The sequence below is a fragment of the Chrysochloris asiatica genome, unplaced genomic scaffold (genome assembly GCF_000296735.1).
Source record: "Chrysochloris asiatica unplaced genomic scaffold, ChrAsi1.0 scaffold00075, whole genome shotgun sequence".
In the NCBI taxonomy this organism is placed as follows: domain Eukaryota; kingdom Metazoa; phylum Chordata; class Mammalia; order Afrosoricida; family Chrysochloridae; genus Chrysochloris; species Chrysochloris asiatica.
Window position 1 is genome coordinate 5,761,883 of NW_006408593.1, and position 13,306 is coordinate 5,775,188.

Consider the following 13,306-nt stretch of genomic DNA (forward strand, 5'->3'; position numbering starts at 1 on the left):
GATGCTTGGCTGTCTTTTGAATCTTGGTTTCCCTTGCCTGCCATTGTGATATAGTCAATTGGAGGGGGGAAGGAATAGCCAGAAATATCACAATAGAAAGCTTGTAAGCCTGTTTTCAGCCTATAACTGATTGGAATACCATAAAGGGGGCTAGAAATGGCCCAGATCCAAAATGGTGGGAGGGGGCTATAAAGGCAAAAAGTGACTGGCTTACAAGCTTTCAAAAGGGAGCCTAGTTCCAAATGGGGCAGAGGTAGGTAGAACTTTGACTGAAGGATTTCCAATCTGTTGGGACTGGGCTGGTGAAAGGAAATGGGGATAAGACTTTTGTGGTACAACAGTGAATAATTGTCATCAGCCCTAACTTTGAGGGTCAGAAATGTAGAGGTAGATTTGTTTTTGACAAAAGGAGGGGAGTGATTGATTTTGCAGCCCAGGAGCGCAAGTCCCTAGGATTTTCAAGTGAGCAGAGTGGAGAGCATGACCCTACTCAGAGAGGCAGTGAAGCCAGGTATGGAGACAGAGATGATAAAGTGGACAGATGGAGTGGCTGGGGACATGGAACTCAGAGAGGGAGAGGGGCTGTTTTCTGACAGCCAGGGGGGCAGGTCTGTGCGGTGTGTCCTTTGGTTATTTGATGATGCATGGCGGAAAATGTAATCATTACAATGAAATGGAATATAATAGGATGAATGTGAAGCTGAAGTGGGACAGAGGTAAATAATGATGTATGCACAACCTTGGAACAACAGGGCTCTGGGATACAGGGATTGAGACATAGTCGGAATGGGGAGAAGGGGGGAAATAATGTTAAGATGCTTAGATGTCTTTTGAATCTTGGTTTACCTGACATATCATTATAAAATAGACATGAGGAGGAGAGAAAGGAATAGCCAGAAATATCACCATAAAAAGCTTGTAAGTCTATCTTCTGCCTATAACTGACTGTTGTTGTTGTTATGTGCCGTGGAGTCGGTTCCGACTCATAGCAACCCTGTACAGGGTTTCCGAGGCTGTAAATCTTTACGGAAGCAGAACACCTCATCTTTCTCCCGCGGAACAGCTGGTAGTTTTGAACTGCTGACTTTGCAGCTCGCAGCCTGAATCATAACCACTACGCTACCAGAGCTCCTTTAAACTGACTGGAATACCTAAAATGGGGCTACAATGTGCCCAGTGAAGGAGACTTCCTGTGGAGCCTCTGTATTACATAAGTCCATAGGTATAATCCTGAACAGCATCCAGAATCTTCTGAGGTGGGAAATCTCCACTTGAAAGGACAAGCAGACCAGCCTAGAGTGGTTAAAAGATCAGAAGATACTTCTTGAAAAAAGACTGACAGGAAAAATACAAAGCAATATAGGCATACTGACTGATTACTACAAGAACAAGCAAATTGCTCACCCAGGTGACATCAAGGCAGGTGGCTGGGACCCCTCAGGGCAAACCTCCTTCCACGACTAAGACTCAGTGAGAATACATGCTCTGATTGGTGACCACGTTCATCACCTATAAGGGGAACAAAGGGAAAAAACAGCAAAGAAGCTGTGAGTTAAGCCCTATAGTGTTCAGTGGACTCCTCTGAGCCTGGGTGGAGACCTGGTTGCCCGGCAGTGTTGCAAGACCTGGGACTCTTAGGTCCAGAGTCAGTGACATAACCACAGAGGACTAGAGTGGAGAATGAAGGGTATAGCTGATAAGAAGAGAGGGCATATGCATAAGAACACCCACACTTGCAGATAAGACACATTTGACCTGGCTTCAATGACTGGATGATCAGAGTTCAACTAGAAGAAGAAAGAAGAGGAAAAAACGTGTAATCTGATATAATTTGATGAACTTGACCTACACCTATGGATGCAGTAGCTCAAAAGAGGGAACAAATCCCACCCTGTCCATACACAGAATAGACAGGAATGAGCAACTTTGACATTGGCTACCCAGAATGAGGGGGTTACAAAGGCAAGAAATGACTGGCTTACAAGCTTTCAAGAGAGAACCTAGATCCAAAGGGCTCAGATGGAGGTAGAATCTCCACTGAGTAGTATCCAATCTATCTAAGCAGGGCTGATGAAAGGAGATGCGGATGGGTCTCTCGTGATACAATAGTGAATAATTATTATCAGGACTGGTTGTAAGGGTTGGGAATGCAAAGGTAGATATGTTTTGTAGCAAAAGGAGGAGAGTGATTAACTTTGCAGTCTATGAGCGGAGGTCCCTGGGACCATCAAGGGAGAAGAGTGGAGACTGGGACCCTACCCGGAGATGCAGTGATGCCAGAGATGGAGGCAGAAATGATGATGTGGAGAGATGGAGCATTGGTGGACTTTAGACCCAGAGAGGGAGAAGGGCTGTGTGCTGACGACCGGGGTGCAGGCTTGCTTGATGATGCATAGAGGGGATTGTAACCATGGCAAGGGAAGATATACGATAGGATGAATGTAAAGCTAATGTTCTCCCTTGTAAACTATGACATAATTCACAATAAAACAATTTTAAAAAAAAGGTCTTGTTCAGTAGATTTGCCTAATGCAATAAATTGTTTGATTTCTTGTCTGCTGCTTTCATGACTGCTGATAGTTGATCCAAGAGGAATGAAGACCTTGACACGGTCAATCTTTTCTCTGTTGATAAGAATGTTGTTTATTGGTCCAGTGGTGAGGATTAGAGAGATGCAAATCAAAACAACATGAGAGATCATCTCACACCAGCAATATCAGCAAATTCAAAAAAGCAGAGGACAATAAATGCTGACAAGGATGTGGAGAGACTGACACTCTCTTACATTGCTGGTGGGAATGCAAGTGGTCCAAAAACTCTGGAAAACAGTATGGTGCTTCCTCAGAAAGTTGGAAATAGAAATATTTTATGATCCAGCAATTCCTCTACTTGGTATATATCCACAAGAAATACGAGCCATAACACAAGTAGATATATGCACACCAATGTTCACAGTAGCACTATTTATAATAGCAAAAAGATGGAGACAGCCTAAGTGCCCATCAATGGAAGAATGGATAAACAAATTTTGGCACATAGACACAATGGAATATTATGCTACCTTACAGAACAACAAGGAAGCTGTAAGCCACCACATAACATGGATGAACCTTGAGGTCATCATGCTGAGTAAAATTGTTATTGTTGTTGTTAAGTGCCATCGAGTCGGTTCCGACCCATTGCGATCCTGTACAGAGTTTCTAAGGCTGTAAATCTTTACGGGAGCAGAAAGCCTCATCTTTCTCCCATGGAGCAGCTGGTGGTTTCGAACTGCTGACCTTAAGGTTCACAGCCCGATTCGTAACCACTAAAGTCAGTCACAAAAGGGTAAATATAGCATAAGACCATTATTGTAAAAGCTTAAGAAATTATACCAATACCAAAAGGAAACAAAAAAATTTCTTTGTTGGTTACTGGGGGTTAGTGGGGAGGAGGAGATGGTACAGAAGAGGGTACAGGATAGACACATCATTGTTTGGGTGTTGGGGAGGACAATATACAAGAAGGAGGAGGGAGATGGAAGAACAAGGTAGATAGGGGAATTCTGAGGCAGGTTTGCATAGGCTAAATGGGACAGAGGTAAATAGTGATGCATGATCAACCTTGGAACAATAGGGCACTGTCATACAAGGATTGAGGCATAGTCTGAAGAAGGAAAATAATGTTAAGATGCTTGACTGTATAATGGATACTGGTTTCTCTTGTCTACTATTGTAAAATAGACACTTGAGTGGCATAGAAAGGAATATCAGGAACCATGATTACAGAAAGCTTATAAGCTCTTCTTCAGCCTATAATTGATTGGAATACCTAAAAGAGGTGCTAGAACTTTCCCAGTGAAATATGCTTCTTGTGGAGCCCTTGTAGTGTACAGGATCTTAGGTGGAATCCTGAGCACCATCCAGAACCTTCTGAGGTGGGACATTCCCACTAGAAAGGACAAGCAGGCCAGCCTGGAACAGTTAGAGCAACAGAAGATACTTCTTGAAACAAAAATCAGCAGGAAAAATCCAAAACAAAAATGGCAAGTTGTTTGCTGGGAAGCCATCAAGCAATCAAGTTCCTTCAGGGCAAACCCCACTCCAAGACTGAAACTCAAAGGGAACACAAGAGCAGCCATGTAAACTTTCTGCCAACCACGTTGGTCTACTGGTGAGTGGAAGAGGGGTAAAGGTAGCAAGATATGGGTTGAGTTAAACTATAGACTCCTGTTGACTTGGAGATGAGAGAGAGAAAAGGAAGTTCCGGTTAGTCTGGAGTGTGGTGAGACCTGGGGACTCTTGAGCCAATGAACAAGACATAGCCAAGGAGGGTTAGAGCTGAGAGTGAAATCTCCACTGATATGAAGTAAGGGGAGATGTGTAAGAATGCCCAAACTTGCAGATACTAGTACCCATTTGACTTAGTCTTGATTATTTGATGATCAGAACTCGACTAGAGGAAGATAAAAAACAATTTTTGAGAAGGGAAACAAATGCATATTGTTAATATTTGATGAACTTGAACTATACTTATAGATGTAGTAGTTCAAACTACCAACTGAGAGGGAAAGTCTTCACATCAAATATCAATCCTATCCCCTCTATTACAGGGTTGACGTGGACAGGCAATTTAGACATTGATTACCTAAAATGAGGGGGCAATAAAGGCACAAAATGACTGGCTTACAAGCTTTCAAGAGGATGTTTAGTTTCAGAGTGTGTGGGGAAAGGTATAGTCCCCATTGAATAATTTTCATCTTGTCTAGATGAGTCTGGTGAAAAGAGATGGGGATAAGATTCTTAGGATTTAAAAGTAATTGTTATCACAACTAATTGCAACTGTCACAAGTACAAAGGTGGATGTTTTGTACTAAAAAGAGGGAAGTAGTTAATCTTACAGTCCAGAAACAGAGGACCCTAGGACCATCAAGGGAGAAGAGCTCGAGTGGAATGTGGGACCTTATCCTTAGAGGCAGTGACACCAGAGATGGAGGCAAAGATGAGGATGTAGAGAGAGAGCAGCTGAGGACTCTAGACTCATGGAAAGAGAAAGACTGAGTGCAGGAGGCCAGGAAGCAGGCTTACAGAATGTCTCCTTTGGTTGTTTAAATTATTATCCATTTCTGAGTGTTTTTATATACATCTCACTCCCCCCATAAAAAACAAAACACCACACAAACACAGGGAATGGACGCAAATACTGTTGAATGGTGGTGCAAGGAGGAAATTGTAATCATTGCAATGAAACAACTATAAAACCAATGTTACTCCATGTTCACTCAATACACAATAAAAACATTAAAAAAAATGGGGACCCTCAGAAGGAAAGAACTATAGTATTGTTGAATAAAATGGCTAAGTATGGCAGAAATCTGAACGCATCATCATGGAATAGAATTGGGGGCAAGTTAAAGAAATTTGATGTATATAAGGGAATGACAATTTAATTGGGTTGCTCTAAACAAAATCTTTTACAAATCCACTGGATCATCACAAAAGTAGTAACATTATGACAACTTAGCTCACAAACTAGCATGTACAGGAGACAGCGGGTAATGCATGGAAGCATTTCTCCCCAGTAATGATGAACCAGCATAGAGATCTTGCAATAGTAGCATTTCTCGCCCTCACAAATCCATTTGTTTTCCCTGTGTTAGAAATAATATTGTAAATAGAATTGAAGAGGATGGGCTGGATTGCAGACTCAACACCCCCATAACTGTATCATCACTTTCTTCTGTTGTAAAACACATAATGTCTTTTGAAAGGTTGTCAATATTGTTCATGTTTGTGTGCTGAGAAGTAGAAAAGCTTAATGCTCTTTTATAATTCATTTCAAAACGTCGTTCTGACCCTTTTTGTGTGTTGGAAGTTGGTCTGTTATTCAACTACTCTGTATCAAAATCACTATAGTTGAGAAAACATGAAAACGTAAACATTGTTCTTTAAAATTTTTATCAAAGTACAATATTCATTTAACAAACAACCTGCACATACGGACAGTAACAATTACCAGTTACTGTCGCTTCACTGATGCCATGAGTACCAGAGCAAAACTGTGCTCCATCAGTTTTTCAATGGATGAGTTTTGGGAAGTAGATTACCAGGAGTGTCTTCCAAGAAACCTCTGGGTGAGCTCAAACCTTCAAAGTTTGGGTTAGCAGCATGCAAGTGACCAGTTTGGTACACACAGGAAGTCAATCCAATCTTACAACTCAACACATTTTTACAAACTGAAACTATCTGTGTCCATATTGTTACAATTGTAAAAGTTTTTAATATGAAAACTTGCTGAAAATGCCCAGGATCCTGCTTGATATAGGATAGAAAAAAGCAAATACACAGACATACACACATACAAAACATAAATTTAATCTTTATTGCTATTGTTACAGAACTGTTGTTGTTGTTAAATATCATGGAATTACTTCATATTCACAGAGACCTGAATGGGGTTTCTGAAAAACTGCTGGTAATTTGAACTGCTGAGCTTGTGATTAGAAGTGCACTGTTTATCCTAGAGTGTCACAACAGGCTGTATGCATAAGTCATAATAAGTGATATTATCATCAAATAAAAAATTTACAAATTTGGATTTGGTAAGGAGACACACTTGTCAAAAGGATTACTAAAGGTTGTTGTTGTTGTTGTTATGTGCCGTGGAGTCAGTTCTGACTCATAGCAACCCTGTACAGGGTTTCTGAGGCTGTAAATCTTTACAGGAGCAGAAAGCCTCATCTTTCTCCCACGGAACAGCTGGTAGTTTCAAACTGCTGACCTTGAGGTTCACAACCAGATTCGTAACCACTACACTACCAGAGGTAGAGAAAGGGAATATTGCAATAGGAAGAATACTGATCAAAATCTCAAGAATTTGGCAAACAGAGTTTTTTTGGGTTTGATTATTTTTTATTTTATAGAGATGAGAGTAAACAAGTCTAGTAAGAACCAAGCATGGGAACGTGGGATAGAAAGCCAGTATGATCAGATACTAAACCTAAGCTTGGGCTATACTGAGGCCTGTTATTGTAAGACAGGGGCCCTTAAGGTGGGGCTATCCACATATGTTACTAAAGGGACCAGTTTCTGGAGAAGGACATCATGCTTAGAACAGTGCAGAGTCAGCAAAAAAGAGGGAGACCCCCCCAATGAGATGGATTGACACAGTGGCAGCAGCAATCGTGAGGATGGCACAGGACCAGGTGTGTTTCATTCTATTGTCCACAGGGTTGCTATGAGTTGGAACCAACTCAACGGGACCTAGCAACAACAATCCATGTATGTTGGCTCAGGCTAAGGATAGGGCTGACTTGCAGGCCAGGAATAAAGAATCTTAACCAAAGTTTGATGAGCAATTGTGTTCTGATTAATCTCTGGGGATAAGTAGTTCCGTTACTCACTTATGAGGCCACCAAGGGGACTTGGAGGGCCTTGTCATGAATCAAGGAGTTCTAGTTATGCTTTGGGCCAAGAACTAGACTATTAACCACCTGGTTGTTCATTCAAACCCACCAGCCGCTACCTGAGAGAAAGGTGAGTTTTTTTGTTACACAGGGTCACTATGAGTTGAAATCGACTTGATGGATGTTTTGGTTTGTTTTATCATAAAGAAGCCCTGGTTGCTAGTGGGTTGAGCATCGAGCTACTAATGGCAAGCTTGGCAGTTCAAACCCACTAGCTACTTGGGGAGAAAGATAACACTGTCAGTTCCCCTAAAGATGCACAGTCTTAGAAATCCTACAAACCGGGTCAACTTTACCTTATAGGGTTGCTATGAGTGAGAAGGGACTCTATGGCAAAGCATTTTTGTTTGTGTGTGTCTAGATAAATGAGAGCGCATGACTGAATCTTTTCTCTCTGATGGGAAAAGTATAGTTCTTTGTCGGAAGTAATTTTCCATAACATAAAGAATAGGGAGACTTGTAAACCTTTGCTATTTCAAGGATCATAGTGCTCAGGTAAAATTCAATATTGTTCACAATAATAAGGACTGGATGTAGTGCTTTAGGATAGGCATAGGAACACAAGGTCTGTTTGAACTGTAAGGTTGGTGGTTCAAACTCACCAGCTGTTCCTTGGAAACCCAGAACAGGGTTGCTATGAGTAAGAATCAACTCAAAGACACTTAACAACAACAATAACAATAATAACAGTATTTGGTAACAGTAACAAAGCTTCCGATTGTCCAGCTACTTAGAGAACAGCCTAAATGCAGATGTCCTAATTTCTAGTCAGTGTGGTCTAAATGTACAAATCACCCTCTCAGAAGAGATGTTCGCGTGATGACAAGGAAAATTCAAGTGGAGCAGCTTTCAGGCCCATGCACAGGCTCAATCTACACCGCAAGAACCCTGACATTTAAAGACATAGCACACATTTATCACAATTGTCACTTGCCATTAATTTACATCCCCTTTATGAATGTGTTAAAAAAATAATTAGGATTTTATGCTGCAGTAAATATGCTTGTTCATTCATTAGTGCAAAGCAAAAGATTAATTGCATTACAATGGGACTCGGGACTACAACACTGAGAGCCACAGTGATAACAGTGACAGCTGGACTGCCCACAGTACTTTGCTCTGAGAAGCTTCACAAACAAGTGTAGATGGGAAAGAATTAAATCACTGACAAGCAGCACCAGACTTATTTTCCATCTTATTGCATTCAGCTTATCATCACCAAATAAAAAGATTCTCACTGCAGATTTAAAAAGGACCCCTCTCCCCACCTATCTCTCAATGCCCTATTTGAGCATCAGTAATGAGCTGGGTTGTTTTAGATTTCATTTCATTTAATTAATTTCAAACTAATTCCAGGATCTCAGATAGCTAAAGTAAGCAGGATTAACCTGATTCAGCCACTTCAACTACTGGCTACTGAAAGCTCACTAGATTGGACCAGCTTTAAGGCTACTATACCAATGGAACCACACTGGGTCCTGTGTTTGCTTTATTCATCTGCTGTTGGCATTTTAAGATTTTTATTAATTTTTTTTTTATTAACAAGTGGCCAAACATTTTCATTTTGGATTGGTGGTGGTAGTGGTTGTGTGCCACTGAGTTGGTTCTATTGGGAAGACCATAGAAGAAATGATGCTTTTGAGTTATGGTGTTGGAGGAGAATATTGAAAGTGCCATGGACTGCCAAAAGAACCAATATATCCGTTTTGGAAGAAGTACAGCCAGAGTACCGACTAGATGGCACTTAACAACAACAACAACTGGGTTTCTGAGGCTATTATCTTTAAAGCAGCAGAAAGCCTCATCTTTCTCTCATGGAACAATGGGCAAAATGGAACTGCTGGCCTTCTGGTTAGAAGCCCAATGTGTCACACACTATACTACAAGGTCTCCTTTCATTTTGCATTGCTGTTATTAAATGCTGTCGACTCATTTCTGACTCATAGCAACTCTGTATAGGGTTTCTAAGTCTGTACACTTTGTTGGAGAAAAAAACATCATCTTTCCCCCACAAAGTGGCTGGTGGACTCAAAGAGCTGACCTTGTGGTTTGCATCCTAGCACTTACTGTACAGAGATACTGTGCTCCATCACTTTGCATTGTTGTTGCAGTTAAGTGCTGTCTAGTCAGTTCAAACTCATAGCAACCCTGTATAGGGTTTCTGAGCAGCTGGTAAGCCTGAACCACCAAGTTTGGGGTTCAAGCTGACCTTGCAGTCCAATGCGTTAACCCGTAGTGCCACACCAGGACTCCTCAGATTGCATTGCTGTTGCTATTGTCCTTAAGTGCTGTCAAGTCAGTTTCAACTCATCACCACCCTGTATAGAGTTTCCAAGGAGCAGCTGGTGGGTTTGAACTGCTGACCTTGTAGTTTGCAGTCCCATGCTGAACGTATAGCACCACACCATTATTGCACTTGCTCTTAAGTGCTGTCGTGACAGTTCCAACCCATAGCAACCCTGTATAGGGTTTCCAAGGAGCAGCTGTTGAGCTTGAACTGTCAACCTTACAGTTCTAATGGCTTTGCAGTCTTGCGCATTAACCCATAGTGCCACACCAGGACTCCACTGCACTAGACCCCATGGTTCTAGACCCCATCATTTTAGATCCCAGAAATTAATAGCCAGTCCTGTCAATCTTGTTGTTGTTATTGGTAGATGTTGTCGAGTTGGTACCAACTCATACCGACCTTATGCAAAACAGAACAAAACTCTGTCTGGTCCTGTGCCATCCTCACAATCATTGCTCCGCTTGAGCCCACCGCTGCTGCCACTGTGTCTATCCCTCTCATTGGAGGCCATCCTCTTTTTGCTGACCCTCCACTTTAACCAAGCATGATGTCCTTTTCCTGGGACTAGTCCATCCTGATAATATGATCAAAGTATGAGAGACAAAATCTGGCCATACTTGCTTCTAAGGAGCATTCTGGTTGTACTTCTTCCAGCACAGATTTGTTTGTTCTTTTGGTAGTCCATGGTACTGTCCTTATTCTCCTCCAACAGGATAACTCAAATTCATCAATTCTTCTACAGTTTTGCTTATTAAGTGTCTAACTTTCACATACATATGTGGTTATGGAAAACCATAGCTTGCATCAGGCATACCTTAGTTCTCAAACTGTTTGCTCTTGAACACTTTACAGAGGTCTTGTCATATCATTAGGTGTAAGAAGCACTCTAATCTCTCTTTACACACACATACACATAGACACACTCAAATATATCTCAGTGACAACATACATATCACCATTATGGCATTATCAGCATCATTGCTGGATCGTCTTCTGCCAAAGCAAACAAAAGCATACATGCTTTCATTTTTTCCTAAATGTCTTTGTCCAATTAAAAAAAAAATTATGCTATCAAGTGGGAACAGATTAAAAAATTTTTTTTTTTTTCCTAGGCTATTGCTTTTTGCCATTGTTTTCTTGATACTGGCTTTTAAAATAAAAGTTTTTTTTTTTTTTTTTTTTTCCCACAATCAGCTGAGAAAGCTAAAGCTGTGCTTCACTTGTACTCTGCCTCCTGACTTGGATATTTCTCTAAGGTCCAAAATAAATGTACATTGTTTTAGTAACAGTAGGAGTCAACAATGTTTTCACCTTGGGTAGAAATTTATAGTACTCAAGAATGCATCTGTGCAATCATTATTAGAATGATCAAGCCTATGAACTCCCCTACACTCCACTACAACACATACACTATCCCCTCCAAAAGCAGAGATGATAAGGCAGAACTCAACTCAAAACTTCATTCTTTGGATGCCTAATCAGGATCACAATAAAAGGGGGTTAATTATGAAAAGTTCTTAAATATTACCAAACACTTTGGAGGAATGAATTATTGAGCCTGGGGGCTCAGGACCATAGTCTTGGGAACACCATAGTCAATTAGCATAGCATAGTCCCCAAAGACAATGGTGTATATCCTACATTTGTTACTAGCAACTGGAATCATAAAAGCTCAGAAGTGGTCATCTATTGGTCTATCTTTGTGAGAAGGAAAGAAGCGTGATTAAAACTGAAGACAATTGGAATCAATTCGTCCAATGGACTAAGGGAACATGTAAACCTCAACCTCCACAACCTGAGACTAGAAGAATTAGGTGATGCCCAGCTACCACTGCCAACTCTCTGCAAGGGATCACATTAGAAGGCTCTAGGTAGAATAGAAGAAAATGTGGAACAAAACTCACAAAGATTAAAAATAAATAAATAAATAAATAAATAAATAAATAAATAAATCGATCAGGCCTACTGGTCAGAAAGAGACTGGAGATACCTAAGACCATGACCTTCAATCCCCTTTCAGTTCTGAAACTGAACTCAGCCTTGTGACTCACTGCTCAGCCAGCAGTGGATAGGTATATAGTGGGAACAAAAATGCTAGTTGACTGAATGGTTAACTATTCAAGATCCAATGGGTGGAGAGTGCCTTCCTTCTCCACACCAGCCCTTCTTGCAGGAAAGTCCCATCTGCCTGAAGCCAAGATATCCAGCAAACGGGCCAAGGCCAAGACTACCAAGAAGTGACCGCAAAGGGCCACTTCCAATGTCTTCATCATGTTTGATCAGTCCCAGATTCAGGAGTTTAAGGAGGCTTTCAACATGATCGACCAGAACCATGATGGCTTCATTAACAAGGAGGACCTGCATGACACACTGGCCTCGCTGGGGAAGAACCCACAGATGAGTACCTGGAAGGCACGATGAGTGAGGCCCCAGGGCCCATCAACTTCACCATGTTCCTTACCATGTTTGGGGAGAAGCTGAATGGCACCGACCCCGAGAATGTGATCTGCAACACCTTCGCGTGCTTCGAAGAGGAGGCCTCAGGTTTCATCCACGAGGACCATCTACAGGAGCTGCTGACCACCATGGGTGACTGGTTCATGGATGAGGAAGTTGATGAGATGTATTATGAGGCACCCATTGACAAAAAAAGGCAACTTCAACTACTTGGAGTTCACCCACATCCTCAAACATGGTGCCAATGACAAGGATGACTAGGCCACCCTCCACCTCCCCGTGCCCAGGCCCCTGTCCCAGTCACCTCTCCCTCATACTCACTCGCCTGTAACATCTCCTGCCAATGACCCCACAGGTTTAGGGCCCTAGCTTCCAGCAAAGGAAACAGGTCAACAGATAGGCTGTGACAGGCAAGGACACAGAGTCAGCTTAAAGCAGGTGCTTCCACCATGCCTGCAGAGATCTGGAAGGGAGTTGTTAATCTGGCCAAGGAAGGACTATCTTCCAGGGATGTCCCAGAAAGGCAGGACCTGGAGACACCAAGGGAAGGCTCCTCAAGGGAGTCCAGGCTTCAGCTGTGCCTTGCCCAACTCTGGGCTGCAGTTTAGGATGAAGGAGCCATGTGTTTAGGCCTCTGACACCACCTCATGCATATCCCATGCAGGACTTGGAAGCCCTTTCCTCCCAGCTTCTGTCACAAACAAACATGAGTCTCACCCAGAGCCCCTCCCTTACATGCTGTCCAGCCACCAGAACACACCCAGCCAACCTTGGGCATGTATTCAAGAAGATGCATGCAGAGTGTAATTTGTGCCCCGGGAGGCAAATCTTCAATAGAAGGCTGAGCACTCAAAAAAAAGATTCAAAGGGTGAGGCGGCTAAGGTAGAGGTACAGTGGGGTTCGTCATCAACAATACCACAGAATACCAGGCAAAGCATATTCAGGGCAGAGCTCCAAAACTTGGAACCACATAGCTAGGATTATTTAAAAGGGTTGAAGGCTTATAGCTAGTGGAACTTGTAATGGAAGTAAGAAATTTGTACTTTTGAATATGCCAGGCTTGGCGGCACCCACAGTTCAGGTGAGGAACCGACAATGTGGGTGAGACCAAATG

General features: G+C 42.1%; 1 pseudogene; it reads left to right on the forward strand.

Moving 5' to 3' along the window:
* The first annotated feature begins 11,840 nt into the window (after nucleotides 1-11,840).
* LOC102827147 lies at nucleotides 11,841-12,452 on the forward strand (annotated as a pseudogene).
* Nucleotides 12,453-13,306: the final 854 nt, after the last annotated feature.